Source organism: Arvicola amphibius, chromosome 5 (assembly GCF_903992535.2).
Source record: "Arvicola amphibius chromosome 5, mArvAmp1.2, whole genome shotgun sequence".
Classification (NCBI taxonomy): Eukaryota; Metazoa; Chordata; class Mammalia; order Rodentia; family Cricetidae; genus Arvicola; species Arvicola amphibius.
Window position 1 is genome coordinate 89,507,951 of NC_052051.1, and position 12,925 is coordinate 89,520,875.

The window sequence follows — 12,925 nt, forward strand, 5'->3', positions numbered from 1 at the left end:
ATACACATGAATCTTACATAAATTGGTAAGTGGATATTCCTTTTAAGTATTTCCTGCCCTACACCTGAAGTCATCTATGGCTGAATATCAACTCCTGATAAGTACCCTCGAAAATACAACCAAGCTGAGGGTATAAAGCTGTAAAAATAAGCACAGGTCTAGGTGTCATGGCCTCTTTGTTTCTTCTTGCCGTACATCCAAAGAACCACATGTAGGAACTGAATCTCTATCTCTCTCCCTCTCTCCCTCCCCCCTCTCTCTCTCACACACACAAACACACACACAGAGACATACACATCCACACAGATCTCATTATCTCATCCTGTGTGGTATCATTTCTCATAAGCACAAATCACACACATAACCTGGAGTCAAGACCAGCTAAATTTTCCCTGCCTGCCTTACATAGAAGTGTCTTACACACTTCAGTTCTCTGATCCTGTTAGGTACCCTTTACCTATAGTGAAAGTTCAACATATACATATAAGTCTTGGTATCTGGTCCTAGGACATAACCATTCCCCACAATCAAAGTCACACATGATCACAACTAAGTGTTCCATCCTGCTCCACATCCCCATATTCATACAAGGCACATGTCTGGTTCTGTTATCTATCTATTGTCTTACAAGTAAATATCCATCTACACACAAGGTTGCATAGCAGATCCTTCATGGTTCATCCTTTCCTACAGCCAGGTGACAGGTGCCTCTGTGCATCACTTTGCCTATGAATATAGCTTATTATATGGAGATATGTTTTAGGTCTAGCTAGTGTCAGGTTAGCTATAGTACAATCCATATACATGAGCACACAGACACACATACACAAACACATACACACAGAACATGTACATATGACAAGGTGTCTGATTTTGCAAGATAGTCATCCCATACAGCAGCACACTAGATATACATACATATAAACACAGATAAACACAGACACTCACACACACATACAGACACAGCACACATACATCCACACAGATGGATATGTGTCGGTATAATAGGTATAACCTTCCTTACAGCTAAAGTCCCAATTTCCAGCCTATGTTTCCAGTCCTACTGGCTTCCTCTATATCATACAGACCATAGACACCGGATGAGGTCTCACGTCATGAGAGGTTCTTCCTTTCATTATCTAGGCCTCAATGTACAAACATGGGTACTTGATCAGTAGTGCTCAGTACCACAAACCAGTGAAAAAATTCTTAATACATCATACACACACACATACACACACATCATACATAATACATCATACATCACACACACACAAACACAGACACACACACACACACACACACACACACACCACAAGTCTAGGCTTAATAGGCAAAGCATCACAAATATCTGCATGTCTATGTGTCTGGTTCTTCATATCGATTCTTCCCTGCATGGAAACCTGCCAAAAATGTGACTACTTGTATGCTTCTCTGGGTTCAAACTCAACCACAACTCCTACCTCAGCCCACAGCTTAATGTGAATTTCTACACTTACACTCCACTCTAACCAAAGTCCCACCAAGGTAACAAGATGCTGGTCTTCCTTGTATTCCCTCTCCTGCAGCTGCAGCCTCTTACACAAACATGGCTGTGTTAACAACTACCACATATGTCCTCCCACGGATACATACATTGTTTGGTTTCAGCTCCTACTTAATATCCCCACCGCTATAGCAAAATCTTACACACATACATCAAATTATCCAGCCACCCCAGGTAGCCCCGTCTCTTCCTCCATGTTTCATACTCGCATCTGAAGAATGGAAGCTAAGAACAGTCTATGTAAAGAACTTCCAGCATTTGTCTTTCTGGACCTGGAGTCACTCACCCAATATAATCTATTGTTAATCCATGCATTTTCCTTGGAAGATGGCTCACTAATAAAAATATTAATATAATAAGAATCTGAAAGTAGGCTTGTGACTTTGCAGTTGGTGACCAGTCGCAGAACTCATTTTTTTTGTTGTTGTTGAATCATGTGGGAAACCCCAGCTAACTGTGGGTGAGTTCACCCTTCAAATTGGTCTGAGTATAAGTAAAATGAGAAAGACAGTTGCCGGATTTCTCTGTTTTCTGCCTCAGCTCCTTCTTGAGTTAGTGCCCAAACTTCCCTAAGTGACAGACTTTGATCAGAACATGTAAGCCAAATAAACTCTTCTTCCCCACATTGTTTCTGTCATCATGTCTATCAGCAATAAAACATAGTAGGTCAGTATCCCAAAAATATCCTCAATCTTAGGATCTTATTGCTGCCACCTCCTGAGTGCTGGGATGAAGGTATGTACTACAGCACTAACTAGATGAATAAAACTTCAAAGATGAGGTAGATATCCTGGAGAAAGTAAATCAGTCTCTAAACAAGTAGAATTCAAAAATCAGAATATTATTAAGGAAGCTGATCAGAGAAAGTATTTTCAAGAAGATGAACTTGAGAGACTGTTTTGCTTTCATTGGACTCAAAATGCCCTCTTTATTTTCAAAACCTCTTTAGGGGTGGGGACTAGGCTGCTTGCTCACATTCCTACTACCTGAAGAATCAGGAGCCCAAGCCTATATTCTGAAAACCTAGGACATTGCATTGTTCTTGTCTAAACAGTCTGTGCTTGGTAGACATCCAGACTCCTGCCCAGAACCCTGTGGACCATCCCATGGAGACTGTGATCACCCTGTCCATGTCCTCATCCTCTGTAGCTTGTCTTAATGTTCCCTCAATATTTATATTTTGAGTCTGGCATGCCACACATAATAAAGTCATCTTAATTTGCAGCTGTTTTCTGGGAAAATGACTTAATTTCATGATTGAACCCAAAGGATTTTTTTTGGTTTTTTTCAAGACAGGGTTTCCCTGTAGTTTCTAGAGCCTGTCCTGGAACTAGCTCTTATAGACCAGGCTGGCCTCGAACTCAGAGATCCGCCTGCCTCTGCCTCCCGAGTGCTGGGATTAAAGGCATGCGCCACCACCGCCCGGCCCAAAGGATTTTTTTTATCCTGTATTATTTTAGTATAGTTTATTTGTCAACTTTCATGTTATAATTGTTCTTCTCTTGTTCAGTGAGAACTGAGCTTTTGCATGAATATGGCCTTCGTTATGTGTTGTTGAACTTGCTAGACAATTTCAAGTGCATTCAATAAGGATGGTCATGTCTATGTCCATAAACAGTTGATTTATAATTTGTTTTTTTTTTTACATTTAGGGTTGTCATGATCTATTCATTTATTTTGCTCTCTGTGTGTTTGTCTACCTGTGTCACAAACACACGTATGAAAGTCAGAGGAAACTTATGGTTGGTAGTCAGTGCTTTTGTTCAAAAATTTCGGATCAAGGGAGAAGCTCAAGTCATCATGTCGGGTTGTAGGCACCTTGAGGCACTGTAGAACATGTTGGAAACTCTCTCTTCCCTTTTCCCTTATTGAGTAGTTGGACCAATATCAGCGCTTCTACTATTTTAAATCAGGTAGAATCCATCCATGAATCCATTCATACCAGGCTTTTATTTTCTTGACATTTCACCATTGAAAGTCTTTTATACAATATATTTTTGATAATTTTCACCCTTACCCAACTCCTCAGAGAGCCTCCTAACCTGCCTTCCCCTTTATAATATTCTCGTTTCCTTTTTACAAGAAAACAAGTCAAAAGAAAATCAAAATTTGGAATACATATATACATACATATATTGCCCATTAGCTCAGGCTTCTTCTTAACACTTATAACACACACACACACACACACACACATATATATATACATATATATTAATTAATATAGTAACTTATATTCTTATCTATGTTAGCCACATGGCTTAGTACCTTTTTCAGCCAGGAATCACATCTTCCTTCTTCTGTGATTGGGACAGGACTGGAGAGGAATGGGCTTCCTCCTTCCCAGAATTCTCCTGTTCTCATTGACCCACCTCTATTTCCTGTCTGGTAGTCTTGCCTATACTTCTTGCCTGACTACTGGACAATCAACAATTATTTAAAACATAATTGACAGAATATAGACAATTGTCCTATACCACCATAGATTACTGAAAAATGTATTATTAGTTGAGTTTGCATGAAAGCAAGTGACTAACACAGAATGATATTCCACACTATTTTAAGACCACTTTTCATTATGGTGTTGACAAGAATGATATTACTATATTCACCAAAATATCTCAGAGTAAAACATGTAATTTGAGAATAGGAAAAACAGATAAATGTGATGGCATAGACTGCTAAAAGATTACATTAGAATCTAGTAATATAAATTTTTTTTCTTAGAGTGACATTTCTTTTCCTCAGCATAGGACAGCATCTGCAAATTGTACATCATAATTCTTCCTATTTCCTCCAATTTCATTATTTCTGCAGGAATGCTGATTCTCCATGCGATTTGCACTATGTACTTATACTACGAGTGTTTCCAAAGTTTTTATGATTCCATAATTTCCATTATTTAGGTTAGTGAGAACTTAGCCATGAATAAATATTCAAAATATTTCCTAAAGACTGATTAAGAAATGGTTTTGTTTGCATATAATTTTTAATTGATTTTGTCTTCAGATATGTTTACAGAATAAATAGGATATCATTTCCATACCAAAATAAAATGACTTGTTAGTTGTCAAAATATGTCTTCCAAATGATGTTTTAGAAATACCCATATGGAGGGGTTATTCTCCCCGGATACTGCCTCTCTCTCCCTGTCCCTTCCCAGCTTGCACCCAGAATCCTCCCCCCCTCCCCCTGCCTCATCCTCCCGTCTTTGGGGCCACAAAATCCCACAGCTCAGCCTGTTTGGGCTCTGGGGACCTGGAATTGAGTGCACCCAGGCCGGTGGGAGGTCCCCTCCTTCATTTGACTGCCCAGGGCAAGGTAGGCCTTTGTCTGAGAGCTGCTTGGCCTGCAAGGGGACCTGACAGTCTGCCAGAGGATCCATCATTCTTTGGGGTGAGTGAGGAGTGAGGAGTGAGTGCCCGAACCATGGCAGCTGCCCGGAGAGGGACCACCGACACTCCACAACTCCCCCTGCCACCAGCACACTTCCTGCTCTTCCTGCAGGGGTTATTCTCCCCGGATACTGCCTCTCTCTTCCTGTCCCTTCCCAGCTTGCAGCTTGCACCCAGAATCCTCCCCCCCCCTGCCTCATCCTCCCGTCTTTGGGGCCACAAAATCCCACAGCTCACTCTGTTTGGGCACTGGGGACCTGGAATTGAGTGCACTCAGGCCCATGGGAGGTCCCCTCCTACATTGGCCTGCCTGGGGCAGGGTAGGCCTTTGTCTGAGAGCTGCTTGGCCTGTAAGGGGACCTGACAGTCTGCCAGAGGATCCATCAATCTTTGGGACACTGCAGTCCTGATGACGACTTCTGGAGATGCACTTTCATACCTCGCTGACCTCTCAACACAGTAGCACCAGTGATATTTTCTTAGTTGTTCTCAGGTGTCCTGCTCCAGTTCTAAGGCCATCCACCCAAAGGGGTCAGACTCTGGCCTCCAGGCAGGTCTGAGGATTCCTGCGGAGGGGTGTGGGCTCCTTCAGATTGTGCTGCCAGGTTCTCTGTGTGGTATTCCATCCCGCCCTGCCCCCACCTTGGCCCTTTTGTCTGGGCTGCGATCCTGGGCTGCCTGGAATCCCTGATCCTGTGCACTGACATTCCATCTGAACTGGTGAGTGAATGCGGACCCTGGGGCAACCTGCCCTGGAAGAGAGCACAGACTCCCTACCCCCACATCCCTCTGCAGGCTTGTGTCTGTTTCTTCCGTCCCTGTGTCTCCCAAGCTTTCCCTAGTGTTCTCAGGTGTCCTGCTCCAGTTCTAAGGCCATCCACCCAAAGGGGTCAGACTCTGGCCTCCAGGCAGGTCTGAGGATTCCTGCAGAGGGGTGCGGGCTCCTTCAGATTGTGCTGCCAGGTTCGCTGTGTGGTATTCCACCAGTTCAGTTCCACCTGAACTGGTGTCCTGCTCCTGTTCTAAGGCCATCCACCCAGAGGAATCAGACTCTGGCCTCCAGGCAGGTCTGGGGATTCCTGAAAGGGAGTGCAGGCTTCTTCAGATTGTGACACAAGGAATAGGTCCTCCTCTGACACAGGGGAGATCCAACCAGTTTCAGTCACAGCAAAGACTGGTCTAGGACACCAAACGCCTCCGGGCTCCTTTTGAAGGAAGAGATGGGCAGGCGCCAATGCAGGAGCTCCTCCAACAACATGAAAGGCAACATGACATCACCACAATCCAGACATCTCGAAACAACAAGAATTGAACACCCTACCCCAGAAGATATAGAAGAATCCGACCTTAAACAGTACTTCATGAAAATAATAGAGGACCTCAAACAGGAGGTAAAAAACTGCCATAAAGAAATGGAGTTGACAAATAAAAAGGTAGACGAAATAAATAAATCTCTCAAAGATACCCAAGAAAAACAAGAAAAACAAGAAAAAGCAATCAAACAGGTAAGGGAAACAGTACAAGACCTGATAAATGAAATGGAGGTATTGAAGAAAACACAATCTGAGGGATGACTGGAAATGGAAACTCTGAGTAAACGAACAGAAACTTCAGAGACAAGTATTTCCAACCGAATACAAGAGATGGAAGAAAGAATCTCTGACTCTGAAGATACTATAGAGGAAATAAACTCACAGATTAAAGAACTAAACAAATCTAACAAATTCTTAACACAGAACATTCAGGAAATCTGGGACACCATAAAAAGACCAAACCTAAGAATAATTGGGGTAGAAGAAGGAGAAGAATTACAACTCAAAGGCCCAGAAAACATATTCAACAAAATTATAGGAGAAAACTTCCCCAACCTAAAGAAGGAGGTTCCTATGAAGGTACAAGAAGCCTACAGAACACCAAATAGACTGGATCAAAAGAAAGCATCCCCACGCCATATAATAATCAAAACACAAAACATACAGAATAAAGAACAGATATTAAGAGCTGCAAAGGAAAAAGGTCAAATAACATATAAAGGGAAACCTATCAGAATTACACCTGATTTCTCAATGGAAACCATGAAAGCCAGAAGAGCTTGGATAGATGTGCTACAGACACTAAGGGAACATGGATGCAAGCCTAGACTACTATACCCAGCAAAGCTTGCATTCACCATTGATGGAGAAAACAAGATATTCCAGGACAAAAACAGATTTAAACAATACGCAGCCACAAATCCAGCCTTGCAGAAAGTAATAGAAGGAAAATCACAAACCAAGGAGCCCAACAATGCCCACAATAACTCAGGCATCTAGCGACCCTTCACCAGCACAACTAGAAGAAGGGAAACACACAAACTCTACTACTAAAAATGACTGATGTTAACAACCACTGGTCATTAATATCACTTAATATCAATGGACTCAATTCACCTATAAAAAGGCACAGGCTAAGAGACTGGATACGAAAACAGAATCCAACATTTTGCTGTTTACAAGAAACACACCTCAACCACAAAGACAGACATCTACTCAGAGTAAAGGGTTGGGAAAAGGTTTATCAAGCAAAAGGCCCTAAGAAACAAGCGGGTGTGGCCATTCTAATTTCCAACAAAGTTGACTTCAAACTAAAATCAATCAGAAGAGATGGAAAGGGACACTTTATACTCATAACAGGAAAAATCCATCGAATGAAGTCTCATTCCTGAATATCTATGCCCCTAATATAAAAGCTCCCACTTATGTAAAAGAAACACTTCTAGAACTCAAGGCAGCCATGAAACCACACACACTAATAGTTGGAGACTTCAACACTCCTCTCTCACCAATGGACAGGTCAATCAGACAGAAACCTAACAGAGAATTGAAAGACTTAATGGAGGTAATGAACCAAATGGACTTAACAGACATCTATAGAACATTCCACCCAAATAGGAAATAATATACCTTCTTCTCTGCGGCTCATGGAACCTTTTCGAAAATTGACCATATACTTGGTAACAAAGCAAACTTCCACAGTTACAAAAAAAATATTAGTAACCACCTGTGTCTTATCGGATCACCATGGATTAAAATTAGAATTCAACAACAATGCTACCCCCAGAAAGCCCACAAACTCATGGAAACTGAACAGTCAACTACTGACCCACACCTGGGTCAAGGAAGAATTAAAGAAAGAAATTAAAGTCTTTCTTGAATTTAATGAAAACAAAGACACAACATACTCAAACCTATGGGACACAATGAAAGCAGTGCTAAGAGGAAAGTTCATAGCACTAAGTGCCCACTTAAAGAAAACGGAGATAGCACTCATTGGTGACTTAACAGCACACCTGAAAGCTCTGGAAAAAAAATAAGCAGACTCACCTAGGAGAAGCAGAAGACTGGAAATAATCAAACTGATGCCAGAAATCAACAAAATAGAAACACAGAAAACAATCCAAAGAATCAATGAAACAAAAAGCTGGTTCTTGGAGAAAATCAACAAGATTGACAAACCCTTAGCCAAACTAATCAAATGGCAGAGGGAGAACACGCAAATTATTAAGATCAGAAATGAAAAGGGGGACATAACCACAGACACAGAGGAAATTCAGAGAATCATTAGATCTTACTACAAAAGCCTGTATGCCACAAAATTGGAAAATGTAAAAGAAATGGACAGTTTTTTAGATAAATACCATATACCAAAGTTAAATCAGGACCAGGTAAATGCTCTAAATCGTCCTGTTAGTCGCGAAGAATTAGTAACTGTTATCAGAAACCTCCCTACCAAAAAGAGCCCAGGACCAGATGGTTTCAACGTGGAATTCTACCAAAACTTCCAAGAAGACCTAATACCTATACTCCTTAAGGTATTTCATAATATAGAAACACAAGAGTCACTGCCAAATTCCTTCTATGAAGCTACAGTTACCCTGATACCTAAACCACACAAAGCCTCAACCAAGAAAGAGAATTACAGGCCAATCTCACTCATGAACATTGACGCAAAAATTCTCAATAAAATACTGGCAAACAGAATCCAAGAACACATTAGAAAAATTATCCACTATGATCAAGTAGGCTTCATCCCAGAGATGCAGGGCTGGTTCAACATATGAAAATCTATCAATGTAATCCATCATATAAACAAACTGAAGGAAAAAAACCATATGGTCATCTCATTAGATGCTGAAAAAGCATTTGACAAAATTCAGCACCCTTTTATGATAAAGGTCTTGGAGAGATTAGGAATACAAGGGTCATTCCTAAATATAATAAAAGCTATTTACAGCAAGCCAACAGCTAACATCAAATTAAACGGAGAGAAACTCAAGGCTATCCCACTAAATTCAGGAACACGACAAGGCTGTCCACTCTCTCCTTATCTCTTCAATATAGTGCTTGAAGTTCTAGCAATAGCAATAAGACAACATAAGGGAATCAAGGGGATTCAATTTGGAAAGGAAGAAGTTAAACTTTCATTATTTGCAGATGATATGATAGTATACATAAGCGACCCCAAAAACTCCACCAAAGAACTCCTACAGCTGATAAACTCCTTCAGTAACGTGGCAGGTTACAAGATCAACTCCAAAAAATCAGTCGCCCTCCTATACACAAAGGATAAGGAAGCAGAGAGGGAAATCAGAGAAGTATCACCTTTCACAATAGCCACAAATAGCATAAGATATCTGGGAGTATCTCTAACCAAGGAAGTGAAGGATTTATTTGACAAGAACTTTAAGTCTTTGAAGAAAGAAATTGAAGAGGATACCAGAAAATGGAAGGATCTCCCCTGCTCGTGGATTGGGAGGATCAACATAGTAAAAATGGCAATTCTACCAAAAGCAATCTATACATTCAATGCAATCCCAATCAAGGTCCCATTAAAATTCTTCACAGAGATTGAGGGGACAATAATCAACTTTATATGGAAAAACAAGAAACCCAGGATAGCCAAAAAAATCTTATACAATAAAGGTACTTCTGGAGGCATTACCATCCCTGACTTCAAACTCTATTACAAAGCTACAGTATTGAAAACAGCTTGGTATTGGGATAAAAACAGAGAAGTTGACCAATGGAATCGTATAGAAGACCCGGATCTTAAACCACAAACCTACGAACACCTGATTTTTGATAAAGGAGCTAAAAGCACACAATGGAAGAAAGAAAGCATCTTCAACAAATGGTGCTGGCATAACTGGATGTCAACCTGTAGAAGAATGAAAGTAGATCCGTGTCTATCACCATGCACAAAACTCAAGTCCAAATGGATTAAAGACCTCAATATTAATCTGAACACATTGAGCTTGATAGAGGAGAAAGTGGGAAGTACTCTACAACAAATGGGCACAGGGAACTCTTTCCTGCGCATAACCCCAGCTGCACAGACATTAAGGGCAACATTGAATAAATGGGACCTCCTGAAGGTGAGCAGCTTCTGTAAAGCAAAGGGCATTGTCACTAAGACACAAAGGCAGCCTACTGACTGGGAAAAGATCTTCACCAACCCTGCAACTGACAAAGGTCTGATCTCTAAAATATATAAGGAACTCAAGAGACTAGACGGTAAAATGCCAATTAACCCAATTAAAAAATGGCGTGCTGAACTGAACAGAGAATTCTCAACAGAAGAAGTTCGAATGGCCAAAAGACACTTAAGGTCATGCTCAACCTCCCTAGCTATCAGGGAAATGCAAATCAAAACAACTTTGAGATATCATCTTACACCTGTCAGATTGGCTAAAATCCAAAACACCAATAATAACCTTTGCTGGAGAGGTTGTGGGGTAAGGGGTACACTCATCCATTGCTGGTGGGAATGCACACTTGTGCAACCACTTTGGAAAGCAGTGTGGCGGTTTCTCAGGAAATTCGGGATCAACCTACCCCAGGACCCAGCAATTCCACTATTGGGAATCTACCCAAGAGATGCCCAATCATACAACAAAAGCATATGCTCATCTATGTTCATAGCAGCATTATTTGTAATAGAGAGATCCTGGAAACAACCTAGATGCCCTTCAGTGGAAGAATGGATGAAGAAACTGTGGAATATATACATGCTAGAATACTACTCAGCGGTAAAAAACAATGACATCTTGAATTTTGCAGGCAAATGGATGGAAATAGAAAACACTATTCTGAGTGAGGTAACCCAGACCCAAAAAGATGAACATGGGATGTACTCACTCATAATCGGTTTCTAGCCATAATTAAAGGACATCGAGCCTATAAATTTGGGATCCTTGAGAAGATAATAAGAAGGTAAACTCCCAAAAAAAGATATAGTAATCCTCCTGGATATTGGAAGTAGACACGATCGCCAGGCAAAATTGGGAACTTGAGGGTTATGCGAGACTGGGCCAAGGGAAGATGGGGAGAGAAAAATGTGAAGTGGAGAATGGGGGGAGCTCGGAGGAATGGGGTGATTGGGATATAGGAAGGGTGGATATGGGAGCAGGGAAGCATATATCTTAATTTAAGGAGCTACCTGAGGGTTGTCAAGAGACTTGACCCTAGAGGGGTTCCCAGGTTTCCAGGGAGACGCCCCCAGTTAGTTCCTTGGGCAGCTGAGGAGAGGGAGCCTGAAAAGGCCAGTTCCTATAGCCATACTGATGAATTTCTTGCATATCACCATAGAACCTCCACCTGACGATAGATGAAGAAAATGACAGAGCCCCACATTGGAGCACCGGACTGAGCTCCCAAGGTCCTGATGAGGAACAGAAGGAATGAGAACATGAGAAAGAAAGTCAGGACCGTGAGGGAACCTCCAGCTGGCGACAGATGGGGAAGGTGACTGAGCCCCACATTGGAGCACTGGACTGAGCTCCCAAGGTCCTGATGAGGAGCAGAAGGAGCGAGAACATGAGGGAGAAAGTCAGGAACGTGAGGGGTGCGTTCACTCATGGAGACGGTGGGACAGAACTAAAGGGAGATCACCAACTCCAGTTGGAATGGGACTGATGGATCATGCGACCAAACCCGTCTCTCTGAATGTGGCCAACAGCGGGGGCTGACTGAGAAGCAAAGGACATTGGCTCTGGGCTCTGATTCTTCTGCATGGACGGGCTCTGTGGGAGCCTTCTCAGCTTGGTCGATCACCTTCCTGGACCTGGGGGGAGTTGGGAGGACCTTGGACTTAGCATAGAGTGGGGAACCCTGATGGCTCCTTGGCCTTGAGAGGGAGGGAGGGGAGGTATGGGTGGAGGGAAGGGGAGGGAAGGGGGAGAAGGAGGGGCGGGAAGGGGGAGGAGGAGCAGAGGGAGGGGGGAGGAGGAGGGAAGGAGATGGAAATTTTTAAATATAAATAAAAATAAACCATGAGAAAGAAAAAAAAAAGAAATACCCATATGTACTGTAACAAGACCAAAGCTTGACTATAGATTTAAGCTGAACTTTCTCCTCTTTGATCATTTTTGGTGAAGTTGTATCTCTTTTGCTTGTTTTTTTCAATAATCAAGCATTTATGCCATTGAATATTCACGCTGGTCTATTTCCTTAGGTTTAGTTCTCATCTTCAGTATGTTTTCCAGGATTTCTTTAGAGTTTGGTATATTCTTATTTTCTGTGACCCAGAAGTTCATTGTAAGTTTGTTTGCATCTGTCACACTTGTCCATGAAGAAATGGAAGCTAAAAACTTTAACCCTTGACTTATTTCTCATTGTTTTTAATCTGATTTTCTCAGTTAACGTTGGTATGGAAATTATCAAGCACCTTTCTAACAAGACCAGAGAGGAGGAGACCATGCAGCTGGCCCTGAATGCCAGCGCCTATGAAGAGGAGACACTTACAGATCACACATCATACTAAATAACCTCGGCAAAGGGGGCTTTGCTGTGGTGAAGTTAGCTTGCCATCTCCTCACAAATATGAAAGTCGCAGTTAAAATCCTTGCAAATGGTGAGGAGAGTGACGGTAACAATAGGAAAGAGCTCAACATCATGAAAGAACTAAACCACCCGTATATAATAAAGCTCTTCCACGTCATCGACAG